Genomic DNA, 9,377 nt, shown 5'->3' on the forward strand with positions numbered 1-9,377 from the left:
ATGGTGGCGAAAACAAAACAAATTTTGTTTCTCTGTTAAGCCCATTGAGCGAAGATGATTGCGCAATCATTAGTAGTCCCATCACGTTAGAGGAATTAAGCAGGCCATTGAGCAACTACCTTTGTCAAAAACACCTGGCCCTGATGGGATTCCTGCTGAATTTTACAAATCATTCAAAACAACTCTCAGTACTATTCTGTTGGATATATTTAGACAAAGTTACGTCATGAAGACTCTCCCGCAGTCTTTTTGCAAAAGCCATACTGTTCTCATTCCAAAAAGTTCTGAAAAGGAAAAACTTCGTTCTGTTGAAGGCTACAGGCCAATAGCGTTGACAAATGTTGACTACAAAATTTTTGCTAAGATATTATCAAATCGGTTACAGTTTGTGATGTCAATACTTATTGGTTCTCATCAGACATGTGGAATTAGGGGTCGCTCCATACAAACAAATATTCACATCGCTCGAACACTTCTTCAGTATTGCTACAGTTGTCAAGGACAGCTTGCTATGCTACAGGTAGACCTTGCCAAAGCTTTTGACCGTGTTAGTCATTCCTTTCTGTTTTCCCTTCTGCAACATGCAAATGTTGGCTCTGTTCTGCTGGAAGGCGTTAAACTTTGTTACAATGACTGTTCAACGCGACTAATTATTAATGGCCATCTGTCAAAACCGGTATCTATTTGCTCTTCTGTAAAGCAAGGCTGCCCAATGTCCCCACTGCTGTTCGCACTTTATCTTGAACCGCTATGCCTGAGCATAATACGATCGAATAGTATTCGCGGCTTCAATATATTAGGCAATGAAGTTAAGGTATTGGCTTATGCAGATGACGTAGCTTTCTTTTGCTCAGACAAACGAAGTATTGAGAATGTGGTATCTACAATAAGTAAATTCGGCATTGTATCAGGTGCTCGTTTAAACACATCTAAAAGTTTAGGATTATGGTTTGGATCATGGGGTAGTACGCCGGAGAAGTTCGCAGGAATTAATTGGACTCGTATTCCACCAAAGTACCTCGGTGTGCCGCTAGATGCGTACAGATTCAGCGCACGATACTGGAAAGAACGTGTTCCTAAGCTTGAACGACAGGCCCAGACTTACGTTCCACATCGCCTTTCCATCTTTGGGAGAGCTAAAGCTTGCAATACATTTTTAGCCACAAAGCTATACTATGTATTGCAACTTATTCATTGCGCTCGATCTTACATACAGCGCTTTCATCGGACTTTCGCAACTTTCGTGTGGTCTTCGACGTTTGAACCAATGAGACGGGATAACCTATTCAGGCCAGTTAAGGAGGGAGGGCTGGGTTTAGTTCATTTATATCTATGGCAAATTGTTTCACGGTTCTACTTTTTTCGCGACAGTTCGCATCCCATTATTCGATCATTCTTGCAGATTACGTTTGTTAATGCTTTACCTGACTTGATTGTTTCCTCAGATTTCTCTGTACGCCCGTGTTTGTGGGGATTTATGCAGGAAGTTTTCATCGCTGTACGGTTTGTCAAGGTCCGGTTTTCCATAGAATATCTATACACAGTATCACGCAAGCGACTCTACAAGGATTTGTTATCCATGCTTTTTCCACCTCCACTTTACCGCTCATTATATTCTCACCTTCCAGGACATGATGTACTAAAACGAGTTCGGAAAATGCATCTTTCTCCTGATACAAAAACCTTCTTTTACAAACTCCATACTGATACACTGCCGGTGAAATCATGGTTGCAGAGGAAAGGTATTTTTGTTTCTTCAGTTAACTGTCGTCTCTGCGATGTACCAGAGACAGTAGAACACTGTTTTATTAGCTGCAAAGATGCCATTCTATTTTGGGACATCCTTCAACGAACTGTTCAAAAATATTTTAACATTAACTCGCATACTATACGTTACCTTCTCCCAACGTCTCTTGATGAAGTGCCCTTTGACATGTTTTTCCTTATGGGACTGCACAGTCTGTGGAAAACGCGCATGCAAGACCGTAATGCAGAACTAACCACTGCTTCAAGTATGCATTTCATGCGTATGGCTCTCCATCTAAAGGACATTTACGAAGAACTTGACATCACACCAGACTGGCACCCCATCTTGATGAGGTGTTCATCCTTACCAGCCTCCACGTGTAACAAGCTTTGAAGAGTGACTTTTCCTGCTTCTCTGGACTTGCACAGTATATATGCATGTAAGCTTTTGAATGCTTGTGCAGTGCTTGTGCGATTATTGTCGCTAAGTGAATGCATCACTACGTCATAGCGTTTGTGATAATTTCAAATACGCATTATAATAAATACCATGAAAGAAAAAAAAAAAAAAAAAAAAGCACCGGCATGGCTCAGAGGTTGAATACTGGGCTCCCACGCAGATGGCCCAGGTTCGAACCTCGTTCCATCCTGGAGTTTTTTTCTTATTTCGTTTTTTTCTTATTTCGATCAAGCGTCGCACAACACGAATTCTGTAACGAGGCGTCACACAATGCGAATTGCGCAACGAGTAGGTTGTGAAATGCTTCCAACCCATTACAAAGATCTCTGCCATAATTCTTCGTCGTCATCAAGCACAGCATCAACAAAGTGCGCACAATGCCTTACATGCGTTTAGCAGGTACCACGGATCTCCGTAAAATGAAGAAAAATGGCACAGTGCCTGCTGCCCCACTTCTCAAAAATTAGAATGATTTAGAGCATAGTGGGTTCCTCGCAAGTGCACTTGTATCGGTTGCCAAGGAAGCCTATAAGCGCAGATCCATTTCCTCGGGGTCTCAGTAAAATTACAATGCTTTATAGCGTAGTGGGTTCCTCGCAAGTGCACTGGATTGGTTGCCAAGGAAGCCTATGAGCGCATGATCCATTTCCTCGGGGTCTCAGTAAGTTCTCCCCCCCCCCGTCTCTCTCCCGCGTCAACGTATGTTATACAGCATGACGGGAGAGCGAAATAGCGAGCGGGCGTCACCCAATGCAAATTACATAACTGGTGGGCCGTTTAAAGCTCCCAATCCATTACAAAGGGCTGAGCCATAATTCTTCATCGTCATCAGTCGTCGCGTCAACAAAGTGCACATAATGCCCTACAGACGTGTAGCTGGTGCCTCGCTTCTCCGCAGAATGATGAATAATGGCTTAGTAGGTGCTTCCCAACTTTACAAAAATTGTGATTTATGGCGTAGTGGGTACCTTTCTAGTCTACTTGTATTGTAGCCCCAAGATAGCTTACAGCGGGATCTAGAAACGCCGCTCTTCCAGCTTTCGCTGTGACTGTGCTGCGGTTTCATCGCAGGCCTGGCGTTTTTTGCCAACTGATGATCGCGCCTCCCACGGGCGTGTTCCTGGGCGTTTGTCCTCTTTCGGAAAATTCTATCGTTCCACTTAGTGCATAGAAATTTCCACTCTCGAAGGCAACAAGGGCGACCACGCAGCACTCTGGTGCAGCTTGTTTCGCTTCTCTGGAATATTACAGATAAATAAATGGACAGGCTACTGCTCTACTTACATTACACGTCTGAAGATTTTTCTGTAGTAGCTAATCGGTAGAAACAATGCCTCCACAAACAAGTAAATAGTAAACAAGTATTTTTTTGTATTAGCGAATCGGTAGAAACAGTGTCTCCGCAAACAAGTATTAGTAACATTTCTCGCCGCAAATCCCACCAGGGGCACTTGCTTCATAGCTGTGAGTGGTACGTCGTGAGAGCGGTGAAATTGAATGCTAGGCACCGTAGCCACGTGATGATATAACCTTTAGTTCTTCGTGCGTGTGTGCATAGTCTGTGCGATTAAGCTCATAAATGAATCGTGCCGCTCGCTGGCGTTGTTGCGTGAGCACTGCTCCTCGGCAAGAGGAACCGCGGTGGGCGGACCCGCTCTTCGCCGCGGGCGTCTGTCAATCAAATTGATTGACGCGCGAACTCGGGCACAAACTCGTTGATTCTGAAAAGGCCCCAGTTCAACTCGCGACTGTCATAGTGCCGATGTGCCTGTCAAGTGTTTCATGCGTTGGACGCTACTCAGCCGCTTCTTTGCATATAAAATAATTTGGTCAGCTTGTAATAATTGTGCAAGGCTGGGGCATTCGGAGAAGCTTGTGATCACCTAGCTCCTTCAAGCTTTTTACGCGGCTCGTCTACTCGGTATACTTGGTCTACTTCGGAGTAATGACCGTGTCAGTTCGGTCTAAATATTGGTACTATTGATTAGGAACGTCTTAACTAACATGATATTGAATAGTCATTTCTTAATTGTTAATGTTTCAAATACCACGACACTAATTAAGTTTAGAGGTAATTAGCATAATAATTAGCACGATCCCATTTACCACGTCCGCGGTGAGTAAGGTCTTCATTATCTTTGTTTTAATTACATGCTTCTAATTATCGTCGTGTTATTTAGCATTAATTGATGTTTTAAATACCGCGCCATTAATTACCCAGTTTAATTCGCAAGGTCCTGAATAGTACAGAGGTAATTAGTGTAATCCTAATGAGCACAAGCCTAATTAGCACGGCTCATAAGTAGCGTCGCGTTAATTACAATAATTGATAATGTCTTAATTACCACGGTATTAATTACAGAGATTTAATTTGCAAGGTCCTGGACAGTACAGAGGTAATTAGCATATTCGTAATTAGTGCGATTCTAATTAACACGATCTCGGCGAGTACGGTCTTGATTATCTTGGTTTTAATAGCACGCTCCTAATTAGCGTCATGTTATTTATCATGATCTCAATTACCTTGTTCTTCGATTTACACGACTTCATTAGCATGGCCTTAGTAAGACGTGGCTTAGTTAGCTCGACCTTAGAAAGAGTTGGCCTAATCAGCTTCGTCATAGCACGTCCTGACTTAGCTAGGTATACCGCCCAGCCAATTAGCTGATCAGCCGGGCGCACGTGCTCTGGGACCGAACAGACGATGAAGAAGAGAACGACGAGGGCGCGCGCCTGCCGAGCAACGCGCTAGAGTGTACAGGCCGACCATGGTGATTAACACGTGGCCTCGTCGATTAGCTCTAGCAGCGGTGTTGTAAGGCGCTCGGTCGGAACTAATCTCGGAGGCCATGGTGCTGATCATGGTGCTGATTATTCTAAAGGATACTTGCTGCAGACATTAAACGCTTGAAAATGAATTCAAATGGCCCGCGCACACATAAAAAATATAGTTAGTAGAGCTTTCTGCCACTTTTCTTGCATGGGTGCACGTCTGCACTCAGTGGAACGACAAACAAATGAAAGAAGGCGCCTCTACACTGCAAACGCAAACTAGCCGAATTGGGCGTTTCAAGGGCTACAATCCCCCTTAATACTACCTCCATCTGGACAGTACTACCTTTGGGTGTAATGAGGTGGGTGCAATAAAGTTCTGCGTCCTCAATTTTACTTCGTTAAGAAAATATGTGGAAGAAAGGAGGTAAATTCACTATCTGACGCCATTCGTCGAATGGAGTTAGAGGAATAAAAAACTCCCATCTCATTTCCTCTGGCATGTTTTTTTTTTTTTCCGAAGCTTTCCGTAATGCCTTCAGTGCTGGCGGGCATGCATGCAGCTGTGCGGGGGAAAGAAGTAAAAGAAAGAGGCGGCATGCTTCAGCGCACTAAAAATCCCTTGCACAGATAGCCCAGGGAAAGAGACATACGAGACCCTCCGAACGGCTGGAGAGGAAGCGAGCAAGCCCTTTGGCCTTGGCGGCTGCAGCCTACTCGGCCCGCCCCCGCCAAGTCAAAAGCAAGCCAGACGAGGCGCTACCGATGTGAAATGGGACAAAGCTTCGCGCCGCATGCGCGCGCGAAAAAAAAAACAGAAAAAAAGAAAGAAACGTGAGGAGGGAGTCGTTCCCGCGGCGGCGCGATCGTCGTAGCTAGGCAAGGCTGGCTAGGCCTTGTCAACACCACTTCTCAAGTGATCAGCTGTGTCGGTCGTGTGTGCGCGTTTTGTGCCTGCAGCCTCACTGTGTTCTCGCCGCTGGATGTGATATGCGTGGTTTGACGACAGTGCGACATGCTGTGCTGCGAGTGGGATAATCGCGACGGCCTGTCGACTCAAGCGAGCGTGCCGCTGTGCATTACCAAGCAGATGATGGGCACCCTGCGTGCTCGGCACATTCAAGAACAAAAATGGTAAGTAATACTGATGTTCTCTCTCTTTGCGAGCCCTTATCGTCGCTTATGCACCTGTAGATGACCTTCTGCACATTGCGTCGCTTGAAAAGTGCAATGAAAAGCAAAAAAAGAAAAAAGAAAATCGGCATGTCAAGCTTGCGAAATGCCCGCACCATGAGCGTGGCATGTAACCCATGCCGTACATTACACGCATGTCATTCATTGTTTCCATGTTACCAGCTGTCATTTATGTAGGTCATACAGTCACGTCACGCTATGCCAATCTTGGTATGATATCAAATTAGAGAACCGGACGCGAGTGCACCAGGCTCCATGCCGTAAATGACATACATGTCGTTATTTTCATGTTACTATATGTCATTTATGTTCGTCGCACAATCACGTCACGCTATATCAATTTAGGTGTATGTCAAGCTAGCGAACCGGCCGCGAGCGCACCATGAGCGTGGCGTGTGTACATGACATGCATGTCATTATTTTCATGTTGCCAGCTGTCATTTATGTTGGACGTGCAGTCACACAGCACAATACCAATTTTGGTGTATATGGAGCATGCGAAACGGCCACTAGCGCCCCGAGACCATGTTGTCAAAATAACGCCATACATGACAAGCGTGTCATGATTTGCAAGTTAGAAAACTGTCGTTTATGTGCGTCATACACTCTTGTGACGCCATACCTATTTTGGTAAATATCAAGTTAACGAAAACAGTCGCAAGAGAACCAAGAGAGTGACGTGTAAATCATGTCGTTAATGAAATGCATATCATGATTTTCAAGTTAAGACCCATCATTCATGTTCTTCATGCAGTCGTGTCATGCCACACAAATTTTGGCATACATCCCATTAATGAAACACCCACACGAGCTATGAGTCGTGGGCGGCTAGATAGATAGGTAGATAGATCCGTTCAAAGTCGTAGAAGGGTTTAACAAATGCTTCGCATTTAAGTCGTTAAACTCAGATAGCAATGATGTGTGATGCATGTTTTGGAACTTCTGTGAATATCACTCACGCTTCATACGACCAGTCAATCGACCCAGGAGTGCGCCCTGATAAAGTTGTTTGCACGATATAATTTCTTGCCTGCGATAAAGCATGAATGAGGCATGATGCTTTCGGGGAATATACATTAGAGCAAAAGGCCACGGTTATCACATTGTCACATGATGGAATGTGCATAAAGGACAACTTTGTTTTCGATTTATTCTTTTCTCCAACTTCATTTGTTTGTTTTAATCCTTCATCGTCGTGTCAATTTGTGCACATTGACATGTGACAAGACCGTGCGCTCTCATTTTGCAGCATCTACTTGGATGCAGTCAACTACCCTGGACATCTTTCTCCCGCCATGCAACTGTGAGAACCCACCGAAGCACAGATTGTCAAGGAAGTGAAAAGACTTTTCGGCAACAATTTTGCTATACTCTGCCCGTCTCCTGAAATAGCATATTAAGGTACATAAGCACTGTACCTTCATACATATGCATCAAGGAACAGTGAAATAGCATATCAAGGTACATTAACATCATTAGCTTGGATTCATTTAGCTAGAACGAATAAATCATGTTAAAGCTATACAATGACAGCCATATCATGTGACAGACATCTGCTAAGTGCAGTGTGTATTGTGAAGCACATGCGTTTTTTATGGTATTGAATGAATGGATAAATGTTTATTCCAGCAAAATACAGGAAATGGGCCTCAAGTGAAAAGCGACAATGGTAGCTTGAGAATGCACAAGGCCCAGTAGAGCAAAAAGAGAGACAGAGCAGCAGAAACGTGTGCATGTTCAAAGGCAAAACATATACGCATACAAAAAGAAACAGGAAAGACAAAGCAGAAGAAACGTGCACATTCAAAGGCAAAACACGTACGCCATCTGCAAGTGACAAAATCAAAAGGTGAACATTTATGCTAGTGAAAACAATCAAAATCAGAAAACAGTGAAAACAGAAAAGAAGGAACGGCCATTCAACAGCATGGAAGGAATGCAACTTCATGGTCACGTATCAACAGTGGAATTTGCCAAGGTTACATGTGCATATTCTTAGCCATTATGAGATGTGCAAGGCTAATTTAATCGCATTGATATAAGTCAGCTGTTGAGTCTGTTGAACCAGATTGTTGAATCATCTTGTCTATTCCATCTCGTTAATTTGCTGTTTTGCATTAGTTGCCATAGTTTTCAAGGTCAATACATAGTATCATGACTGTTGACACAATTTGACAAGGTGAAAGCGCTGTTATTGTGCCCAGGACTTAGTTTATCCTCACTAGAAGTGCGCTGTTTATTTTTGCCATGGTTCAGTGCCAAGTTGCCCAATCTTCACTCCTAAACAGAGTAGGTGCGGTTAATCAAGACCTTGCTAACATTCACAACCCTTTTAAAGTGTACTTATAGTGATAACTTTACTGACATCAAAAACTACCCCATAATGGTAAACATGGCAAGGGTACACTTCTGGTGGTGTTTCGCATTTTTTTTACATCCGTTTGTTTTTCGCCCTGTGCACACGAAGTGAAACGCTCACAAGGAAGTACTTAGCAGCATCTCAATTTTTGTATTCATTTCGTGTTTTGACAAAATGTCTGCAATAAGGATAGTCAAGTGCGAATCTTCGTAAGACATTCTTTTTATGTATACAGAAATCTTAGTGGACTTCTTTTTTGTGTAATTTTCAGAATACACTTCTGGCAAAGCAGCAAGTGTTGCTTGCCCACCAGTCCGTGTTCAAGTCAAGTGTATTGTGGCCATGAGGTCGCAGGATTTTGTCTTGGGGTGCAAGGCGGCGTAACGTGTCGGCCTGGTGAGCAGGAGCATTGGTGTAGCTTGGGTGGGGTCAGTGCTGGTGTGTCTTGAGGCGGCAGGTGCCCTTTGTGCAAACCCCTGCCGACACCCATGATTGTGGAACACACCTATGTGCCTCACTTTACACTATGTCGAACAGCTCGTACATCTTACCACATTTAGGCCACACTGGTATTGATGCAGAGTGTTATGCGCAATACTGCGTGCAACCTTTCTGGATATCGTCTGCATTGAGAAATTCGCATTGTTTGACCCAGTGGACCCAGTGTTATTCAGCAAACATAAGTCTAACAGGGGCAGTTGGGCGAGTTGGTGTATATTCATAGTTCGAGGGGGGTGCAAAAAAATCACAGTACAGAGATGAAGGGGACAGGATGACGCGCTACTAGCAACTGAAGTTTAATCGAAACCACGAAAGATGTAAACACACAGTACGAAAAAATTACAA

The sequence above is a fragment of the Rhipicephalus sanguineus genome, chromosome 2 (assembly GCF_013339695.2).
Source record: "Rhipicephalus sanguineus isolate Rsan-2018 chromosome 2, BIME_Rsan_1.4, whole genome shotgun sequence".
Lineage (NCBI taxonomy): Eukaryota > Metazoa > Arthropoda > Arachnida > Ixodida > Ixodidae > Rhipicephalus > Rhipicephalus sanguineus.